Raw genomic sequence first — 11,124 nt, 5'->3', positions numbered from 1 at the left:
GGGCTGTAAATTCTATATAATCAGTTTATTGTCTTTCAATATACCATCATGTGCATTTAAGCATCAATAAACAAGATAAGTTTTTTTCTCGATATAAAATTAACAATTTCAATGTCCCTTCAAAAATACTATTTCATTGGATGCTGCTAATTTTATATAATAAGTTTATTTTCTTTCAACATAACATCATATGCCTTTAATCCATCAACGTACAAACTAAATTTACTTCCAGATCATCAACTTAACAATTCAAATGCCTTTTCAAACATACAATATCATTTGGGGCTGTTAATTTTAGATAATCAGTTTATTGTTTTTCAAAATAAAATGTCGAATTCTGAAAGATAAACTAACATTTATGTCCAATAAGAAAAATCGATCGTATTCAAAGCAGATAAGCATTTTGTGAAACAACTCGAAAAGTTAATACTATATTGAGCTGAAATGTCTTAAATAAAATAAAAACAGGCCAGTCCCCGCATTAGCGAGAATATAAGTTAAGCTTGAAAAAAATAAGATATATTTAGATGTTTATCTAATTTATCGAATAAGATCAGGCCTTGAAGGCATAAAACTTTGCTCAGTGCTCGGAGCACAAGAATCATGCTCGAAACATGAAATCCAGCAATTTGATTGGTTGATTTTCGAGTCTGAGTACAAAAAACATGCATTCTTTTACTAAGCAATTATCTAATTAACTTTATTTATTGGAAGTCATAAGAAAATCATTAGTTGCCTCGAATAGTTTTAATGAAACACATATGACTGTTTTGGCTATATCAGTGAATGGAGAGTTGTCTCATTTGCACTCATACCACATATTCGTTATATCAGATCAAATAGATCTCAAATCAATAAACATTCGCATTTTCCGATTAGTACTATATTAACAACATTTTTGATGTTTGAATTTTGAATGAATTATTTATTTTTGTAGTCGTAAAAAATGGTTCAGTTCAGACTGATGAGAAAACTTTTCGAAATTGTTAGTGTAAATAAATTTCAAATATTAAGAGCCAGTCTGCCATAAAACCATGCAAAATCTCAAATTTCGTCCAAATTGGTAGTTACAACTTGGCAACATTATATATATTTCCAAAATCTTTGGGTATTTAGGAGTTAAGATAAAAAAAGTTTTTGTTTGTTAATTCACACTATTTTCCATTTAACAGCCTTATTTGCATATTTGTGAATTATTAAAAAAAAAATGCACCATATTTAGGTACTTTTTAAAGGTATGGATAGTTGATATATCTCTTAAATATAACATTATCTTGTTATATTTTACAAAGAACATCATAAAAAAAAAAAATGAAAAATGCAAAGGGGAGGCTGGGATTTAGTTTTGGATTAATTGCCCAAATTATGTAGGAATAAGGGGCCAAAAAAGGGCCAAAAAGAAGCATGTTTCCAGTTTCCAAACAATAACTTGGGTTTAAGTGTAGGGATTTCTCTGTAATTGTACTACAAGGTTCTATATTACAAAGAAAAGGATTGGATAGAGTTTAAGGGTTATTGCTTAAAGGGGGTTTCAATAAATGGGAGGGGGGATTTGTTTACAATTATTTTAAGGGATTTCTTTTTTTTCAACATTTTTCAAATTTCAAATTTTGAAAAGTTTAAAGAAGAAATCTTCGATTGCACAGTATTGTGCAATAGATTTGTTTGATCTTTGACCACATTTACTTTGTAACAAAAATCTTTATTTTGTAAAATATTCATTCACAATCCAAATTCCAGCATCAAGCTTGAACATTGTGACCAAATTTAGTTTGCCCCATCTGTTCAGGGTCAAACCACTGCGGTTGTATAAAGCTGGGCCCTGCGGAGCACCTGATTTTCAGATACTTTCAATTGATGACAGTTTTTTAAAAAGCTTATATGAAACAGAGTTGTGAACATACTTGTACTTCAAAAATATCTTCCTCTTTGAAACTTTTGATTGGAACGAAACAAATTATAGGTGCAATCACTCATTGAGTGTCTAGATTAGAAAGTTGTGTCTATTAGAGCGTAATTAAAAAAAAATGTGGCCCTTTTTTTTTATCTACGAAAAATGTTTATATGTGCATATATAATGTGCCACATAAAAGTTTTTCATTTATATCTCAGATTAAATCCAGATAAAAAAAGACAGTTGAGGTGACCCTACTTTTTCAAAATCGAAAGCTTTTCCAAAATTATCTTGAATGTCCCCTCTCCAACCTGTCTACGGCGACTTGTTTTAATTGTTTGTTTTCGATCATGTCGGTACCGAAGCAAAAACAACTGAATGCTGATTATACACTTGAAGAGAACCTTCAGAAATATGCGAGTGCTTCTGATTAAGTAAATTTGGACTCTTCAGTTACCTTATCATTAAGACAAAAGTATTTAACCGAAGTTCTGGTTCGTTAATGTCAATTGTGATAGCCCTATGTCACAGATTTCAAAATTCACTTATTTGACTTAAAATGGCCATTTAAAAAATAATAAAGTTTAATATGAATAAGAAGCTTGGACAGATATAATTATTGATCATTTATGGCAAGATTGGTACTCATATCTAAATGATACAAAAAATATGAAAATGGAGTCATTTTTATTATGATTTTTCATTTTTCAAATTGATACAGCAGTTGATAAAGCTTTGTCGTGTTTTGTTTTTGTTTAATTATCTTTTTTTTACAACTTTCACTCTCCCAATAAACTGGTCGAAAAAACAGTTTATTTTTTTCAACCAAAGATAAATAAATGTCATTTATATTAATCTATAGTCAGCATCAATTTGTCTGGACCAACAATGAGAATCAAGTTATAAGAAAATGAGATAAAAAGAAAAGAAAAAGATGTCATTTTACCTCATTAAAATTTGATAGAAGCGTTAACCTTATTTTTGTTTTTATGTAAGCGCTAACCTGATTAGCAATATACATGGATATTATTGTATCTCATATCAAGGTTGTTGTTTGTTTCCCAATCTTTTGACATTTAATAATTACAGTGACAATCTAGATTTCTTTTCCACAAACCTGTTGGCTAATTCAAGAATTAAGTATATTTTGAAAGATTTAGCATTTTTGATTTTCAAACTAGCGAGATCATGTCAGTACACGTTTTTTTGTCCAGATGGCATTGTCTTATATAATATTTTTGATAAAACACAACAGAATACGATCTTTTATCATCAAAGACAATTCTGAAGATTTCAACATCTACGATTTTTAGAGAGCATATATACACATTAAAAGCATATATACACATTAAAAGCATATATACACATTAAAAGCATATATACACATTAAAATGAAATAAAAATACTACATTACACACATATAAAACTAATCTCCAGAAAATTATCCTTTAATATTGAATTTACAAATGTCAATTTTGACAACTAACGGACAATATGTCTTTGTTTGACAGTCGAAATTCCAATGTTTATCTGCGTAAATAAAGACAATCGTGGTCAATCAAATGGACATATGAGTAAAACTAGAAAAAAAATAGCACATCAACCCAAATATCTTGATGAATTCATTAATATAAAACAACAGCCCTACTTTCAGCAAAGCATTTACCTTGCAAAATGTCTATCTACAAAATAATTACCTCGGGGTAAATCTGGTGCAACAGTATTAGAAAGTGCATAAAACTAAAATTGAGAGGGCATTTAAAAGAACCACCACATAATCGTTTACCTCTTGTCCGAATCGAACAAGAGGAATTTAACTCTTTTTTTTATTTTTTTTATCGCCAAATTATTAAGAAAACACATGTATCAATGAACAGAGACAAGATGGACGAGTAGTAAACATTTTTAGTACTTTTACGATAAATGTCTTAATTGCAAGGGTTGCATTCATGTTGAGTCTCTATCTTTTATATGTTAAACAGTTTTATGAATCATGATCAAATACAACATGTTTTAAAAATTGAAGACTGAACTCAATTGTGGCCACTTTGAATTTAGACAAAAAGTGTCTAAAAAGTAGAATATTATAAAATGCTAAAATTGTGAAGAACTCATGATGATATTACCTGTTTAGTGGGCATAGTATTGTAAATAAAACAGCCAATTTTTAAGTTACTAAAGTAATTTTCTTTTGAATAAGTTTATATTTTAAACATATTGTAAAAATGCTCAGTTTAGGGGCAAAAAAGGGGTCTTACCGGGTTTGCTCTTTAGTATATTTTCTAATTTAAGTTAAACTTGGTTTATTCAATTAATATAACCAGTAAACATTAGTTCAGTCAATATTTTTCTTATATTTTGACTATCACATACTTTTGAAAAGTTTCTATTGAAACATATAAAAAAATCAAAATTTCGACAAAATTGCCATCATGACTATCTTTAATTATTATTTTTTCGTAAGAAGGTATCATTTGCATTTTGTAGATAAATATATAAGCTTCATAAAATATTACATTTTATTGAAAATAAAACAGGATCTTACACGATTCAACCCTTTAAAAATATACAAATTTTGCTGAATCGGCACTTTTTCAAAACCATGCAATTTCAACCTGTCAGTAGGGGTATTGAGAAATCTCAGAACTTTTTGAATTATCATAATTTCCTTTCATTTTAAGTTGTTTGTTCAGATATTTTTCATCATTAAGCTGTAATTTTACTATAAAATAATAAAAAATCAGGTCAAAGCACCCTAAAATAGGCTTAAAATGGCCTTTTGTCAGTAGAGAAATGGACAATTATCGAATGTTCGGCATACACAAATAATGGTTGAATATTTTATGAAAATATTTTGCACAAATAGTTATTACATATGAGGTATCTAAAACACAAAATATCAGTCTGATTGGAATATTTTGGATTTGGACCATTTTGCATGGTTTTATCACAGACTGGCTCTTAAGATTATCATTAATGTTTATGTTTACAATTAGAAAAATAAAAGAAAAAGAACTTCGTTTTCAACCAATAAAATGTCGTACACCATCATTCAAACCATTCCCGATCGCACGTTACACAATCGCACCATTCCTCAAAAACCATTACACCATTCCCCTTACACCATACAGCATCGCACCATACACCATTGCACCATACACCATAGCACCATACACCATAGCACCATACATCATAGCACCATACACCATAGTACCATACACCATAGCACCATACACTTTATACCATTGCCCCATATGCCATACACCACTACACAATACAGGTTTTTGTTTTAAGTTTACACCATCCAAGGGCTGTCAACAGTGATTCTCTTAAACTGACATCAACAAGGTTTTGATTTTATTACCTACATAAATGCTACGTATTGATGACATGTTTTCAAACTGAAATCCTAGCTTTAAAATGGGAAACAACTCCTTCTCTTGTTGACATATTTTTTTGTTTATATCAGGCATATACTACACATATGTCTTCTAATGAAACATTGAAAAAGCTAGCATAATCATTTTACTTCACATTCAGCTTTATTAAGGATTTCTTCTTACTTATCAATTCAAAATTTCGCAACTATTAACAAAGAATAAAGCTGATGGTTAGGAAACACCTTAAGACTGACCACTGACCAATGTTATTATTGCAATTCTGTCCCCGTGTACACCATTTTGCTATCATTGATTAGACGTATCACCAAATTTAAATATAAACACAATGAGTGTCATAAGCTCTTGTTATCTGACGAAAGCACATAAGACAACCAAGATTTTAGTAGCATGTGCTATGCACAGTCTCTGGTTGTATATACAGTGTTATAGAATTGGTTGTTTGTCTTTCTGTTAGTTTTCGTTTTTTTAAATCGTGTTGTCGATTTCAATTCCACTTCAGGTCTTCGTTGTCCCTTTTTCCAAATGTCCTGAACGTATTTAAACACCATTGAACGCAATAACTATGTCTTGTATACCAGAACTTTTTAAGTATTTTAGAGCATTTAGGATCGACATCATTTTCTATGGAATTTCCAGTTGTAAATCTGTAACCTTTTATGCCGTGATTTAAGGAACAGGAGAAATGTTGATGTCTTTTTTTAATTTTTGATAAATTATTTTTTTTCTTATAATTTTAAATATTTTTCTTTAATTGTATGTGTTTTTTTTACGTTCCACATAATGACGGCTGAATAATTTTGTTTATCCTTCTTCGTGAAAGTTAACATTCTTACTTTTTCGATCTTTCATTCTTATTTGAAGTAACAAATATCAAATATAAGTGTTCACTGAAGAAAGGAAAATGCTTTAGACACGGTTTCCTTTACCTCATTTTTAGACTTCTACCTCAAATTTGACATTAGCTGTTATTTTTGTACCAGAATCTATGACAAACGAGACGATTTTAATTTCGAAAGTATCAATTTCCCCTACTTCAGTAGCAATATACCAACTTCACCTGTATATGGGATATACATTTCCCAACTCATTCGGTATCAAGAGCTTGCAGCTCTACTCATACTTTGTAAGACGTCACCAGTGTCTGAGCAGACAGTTAATGAACCAGTGGTATGTCACGTCTCGTCCTTTTTCTAAAAATAGTTCATCGGAAGATACCAAGACCTTGTTGGTAAAAATTCCGTTTCAACTGCACAAATAATACACGATGGTCTTGAAGTATAGATTCTAGGTACTGACGTTGATTATGATCTTAATGACTTGTTATAGTATTCTTTTTTTTGTCTTTGTAATTTATTACTGTAACTGTTTAGTTTTGTTTTGCCAGTATGCATTTGACCAGGCTCGGTACTTGTACATCCCGTCATTGTGTTGGTGTGCTATTGTAAATTGTTGTATTCTTGTCACTCGTTTTTACTAATATATGCTTTGTCTATTTACGGTTTTGTTTGTCTTTGTTGACATAGTTGCTTGTTTTGCAGTGATTCATTTGATGTGGCTTGGTACTTGTACATCCAGTCATTGTGTTGTTGTGCTGTGGTAAATTTTTGTATTTTTGTCTCTCGTTTTTACTAACGTGCGTTGTCTATTTTGCCTTTTTGTTTGTCTTTGTTGACATAGTTGCTGGTTTTGCAGTGATTCATTTGACGTGGCTTGGTACTTGTACATCCTGTCATTGTGTTGTTTTGCTATGGTAAATGTTTGTATTCTTGTCTCTCGTTTTTACTAATATATGCTTTGTCTATTTGCCGTTTTGTTTGTCTTTGTTGACATAGTTGCTTGTTTTGCAGTGATTCATTGACGTGGCTCGGTACTTGTGCATCCCGTCATTGTGTTGTTTTGCTATGGTAAATGTTTGTATTCTTGTCTCTCGTTTTTACTAATATATGCTTTGTCTATGTGCCGTTTTGTTTGTCTTTGTTGACATAGTTGCTTGTTTTGCAGTGATTCATTTGACGTGGCTCGGTACTTGTGCATCCCGTCATTGTTTTGTTTTGCTATGGTAAATGTTTGTATTCTTGTCTCTCGTTTTTACTAATACATGCTTTGTCTATTTGCCGTTTTGTTTGTCTTTGTTGACATAGTTGCTTGTTTTGCAGTGATTCATTTGACGTGGCTCGGTACTTGTGCATCCCGTCATTGTGTTGTTTTGCTATGGTAAATGTTTGTATTCTTGTCTCTCGTTTTTACTAATATATGCTTTGTCTATTTGCCGTTTTGTTTGTCTTTGTTGACATAGTTGCTTGTTTTGCAGTGATTCATTTGACGTGGCTCGGTACTTGTGCATCCCGTCATTGTGTTGTTTTGCTATGGTAAATGTTTGTATTCTTGTCTCTCGTTTTTACTAATATATGCTTTGTCTATTTGCGGTTTTGTTTGTCTTTGTTGACATAGTTGCTTGTTTTGCAGTGATTCATTTGACGTGACTCGGTACTTGTGCATCCCGTCATTGTGTTGTTTTGCTATGGTAAATGTTTGTATTTTTGTCTCTCGTTTTTACTAATATATGCTTTGTCTATTTGCCGTTTTGTTTGTCTTTGTTGACATAGTTGCTTGTTTTGCAGTGATTCATTTGCCGTAGCTCGGTACTTGTAAATCCCGTCATGGTGTTGTTGCGCTATGGTAAATTGATTTATTTATTTCGTTCGTTTTTAGTTATGTGCATTGTCCATATGCTTTTTTGTTTGTCATTGTTGACATATTTGGTCGTGGTTTTATAGTAATTAATTTTATAACACAATGTTGACTACTGTATTACACATATCCTCAGTGATTGATATAATCTTGCATCCAGTTCATGTTAAGTTATGGGCATAGAAAACTCTAGAGGAAAGAACCGAATACAAGATAATATCTTAACGTTTCAGAAACCAAAATGTGGACTACCATGCACAATGCAATGCAGAAGAGCTCACTGGATATAGTGCACAGTTGTTTTTCAGTTATAAAACTACTCTGGAGCTCATAAAATGAAGCATTATAATCAACATTATTGTCATCCGAGATATATAATCTTATTTTTACCATTGTAATGAAAAAGCAAACACAAACTGCCAATACACTTGCCCTAATTGACCTTTCCCTTGAAAATCGATAAAGCGAAGTTTTTTTTTGTCAACATGATACCATGGTAATGCTCATGTTTTTCTAATGCTGTCTCGTGCTCATCAACCCAAAATGCATTCATGTAATACCAATATTGAAATATAAATATAAAAACATATCCACATTTTGGGTGGGAGAGGGGGGAACTTATCAATAACCTCATCAACCCAAACAGGCAATATGTATTGCCTGACCAAACATAGCCCTTAAACCAACCACCACTTGGATATTGAAAGAATGAGGATGTATCACATGTACTTCCGCCAAAGATATCAACCAATGAGGTTATACACATATCCTCAGTGATTGATATAATCTTGCATCCAGTTCATGTTAAGTTATGGGCATAGAAAACTCTATAGTCCGTACAGCATATTTGCAGGCCAATCTCAAAATACACTACTAGCAAGGCTTTCCCTTAAGGAATAGTATTCCCAATACTCAAAACAAATTCAACACTTTTATTAAAAATTATTCATTTTAAAATTACTGTAAAACACTTCTAAACATTTAAAGATGCATGTAAACAGTTCTTTATAAATCGTTCATTATTCAATAAATTCTCATGAATTTGACCACATACGGACTTTTAAAAGTTGAGTTAAGGCAATGAACTCATATCAAAATGAACATTGTCATTATTCTAATAACATCTAAGTATTCTTCAGCACGTGGAAAGCTTGTAAGCAAAGGGACTTAACCTCCAAGTGTAAACTATGCTGGCTTGTCTCTTTCTTTACTGTTGTTGAATCAAACACACTCTTTACTTCATAATCAGGAACATTGACAATTGTATTTCCACTCGATTCTTCACATGTCTGCTGAAAATATATTAACCAATAACAAATTGTTTATTTGTACTAATGACAGCATTAGTCACACTTTGAAAAGGACAAATCCCTTTGCCTACAATCCACGTGGAAAACCACTAGGGAATCAGTGTCCCTCGAACTGTAGACAAAGAAATTTAAATTAAAAAATTCAACCATACATAAAATTTAAGTATACATTTATACCAGTATACAAAATCATTCAACATTATATTTATTTATTAATTCAGATAAAACAAAACATGACAAAAAGATTTTTGTGACATATTTCAACACATCAATGAAATTAAATACACATCCAATAGAAAACATCATGAAATTACGGAAAAATTATTAGCATTACTTTTAAATAGGTTCATTTGAACATAAAGCTGCTTCCATCATAAATTTTTTTTTTTTTTTTTTTTTTTTTTAGTACCGTGCCATATTGGCATCTTCTGCCTTTCTCAACACAGACATACATAATTTAGTGTAGTTTCAATATTTTCCCCATTCATTATTTTCCTATTTTCAGAAATCAAAACATTTACTTCAATTGCAATTTGTTCTCACCATATTCTGATTAGAAAAAATCCTTTCCTTTTAAAAAGGTTGTTCGAACTCATTGACATGAATCATCGTGCAATGTCATATTACTTCTCCTTCATTCGTCACCCTGTCAAAGCTGTAGGTAACACCATCTGAAAACAAAAACATTCTATTCAATTATATGTACAATCAAACAGACCGCTGAACGCGGACCTCGACGAAGACACCTTAAAATTCAATACACATCACTCCGATAAAAAACATGAATATCAAGTGATATGTCACAATAAATTATTCCACTTTCTCAATAATTCTATTCTTTTCTAACAAAGTCTTTAAATAGCATTTCTATCAGGATGTACGATGTAAAAATAAATGAAAAGTCCACAACACAGTCAAAAGTAACAAAAGAAACTATTTACTCTATAAACAATTTAATATTCTCCTTTCAACTACAATTTTCCAAAATGGCCAGAGCCCCCATTTCCACATATATTTTTATAAATATAGCAATAGCACTTTGCCCTGTGTTTAACCGGCGCACGGCATGACAAATATCTGACCACCTGGGTTGATAATAACCACCTAAGGTCTAAATCCCAAAACATTTTGCCACCAAGGTCAAACATTACCATCTAGTTCTATCAAGAGGCCGCCAAGGCGAATATAAATAACCACCAAGGTCTTGACGCCCCCAAGGCTAGTATTTTTAATTCATTGTTGCCATCAAGGCAAATGTAAAATATCATAAAAATGACCACCTAGGTCTATTGCCACCAAGGCATATAAAAATGACCACCTAGGCCTATTGCCACCAAGGCATATATAAATGACCACCTAGGTCTTTTGCCACCAAGGCATATATAAATGACCACCAAGGTCTTAAAGCCACCAAGGCTATATTGCCACCAAGGCAAATGTAAGTAAAAGTTAAAGAATATAGTTACTTTGCCGACAACACGTGGAGCACGACCTTCCCACAGCTTGGATATTGAAAGAATGAGGATGTATCACATGTACTTCCGCCAAAGATATCAACCAATGAGGTTACCCTACTTTTGACTTTTTTACCTATAATGTATGTTTGTTTTGTTCACCCATCTTTGTCAATTAGTGTTGTCAACGGTTAACCGGTTTGAACGACCTAATACCGAATACCAAAAACGCTAACCGGTTAACCGGACTTTTATCAATTTTAATAGATTTGAGGTAAATTTGTATTGAAATCATTAAATAATTATGGTTTGAACAAAAATTGTCGTCGTGGTAATTAATTTGACAGATCAATTGTCCAGTATATTGATTGCTT

At 31.7% G+C, this 11,124-nt stretch overlaps 1 long non-coding RNA gene across 1 annotated transcript; it reads right to left on the bottom strand.

The window, feature by feature from the left end:
- Nucleotides 1-8,929: 8,929 nt before the first annotated feature.
- Nucleotides 8,930-10,866, bottom strand: LOC143058842 (uncharacterized). Its single transcript, XR_012973252.1, has 3 exons — nt 10,763-10,866; nt 9,840-9,967; nt 8,930-9,278 (listed from the first exon to the last, which is right to left on the bottom strand). It is a non-coding gene; the product is annotated as an uncharacterized LOC143058842 (long non-coding RNA).
- Nucleotides 10,867-11,124: the final 258 nt, after the last annotated feature.

The sequence above is a fragment of the Mytilus galloprovincialis genome, chromosome 14 (assembly GCF_965363235.1).
Source record: "Mytilus galloprovincialis chromosome 14, xbMytGall1.hap1.1, whole genome shotgun sequence".
NCBI classification, from domain to species: Eukaryota; Metazoa; Mollusca; class Bivalvia; order Mytilida; family Mytilidae; genus Mytilus; species Mytilus galloprovincialis.
This window is presented reverse-complemented; position numbering and strand designations above follow the sequence as displayed.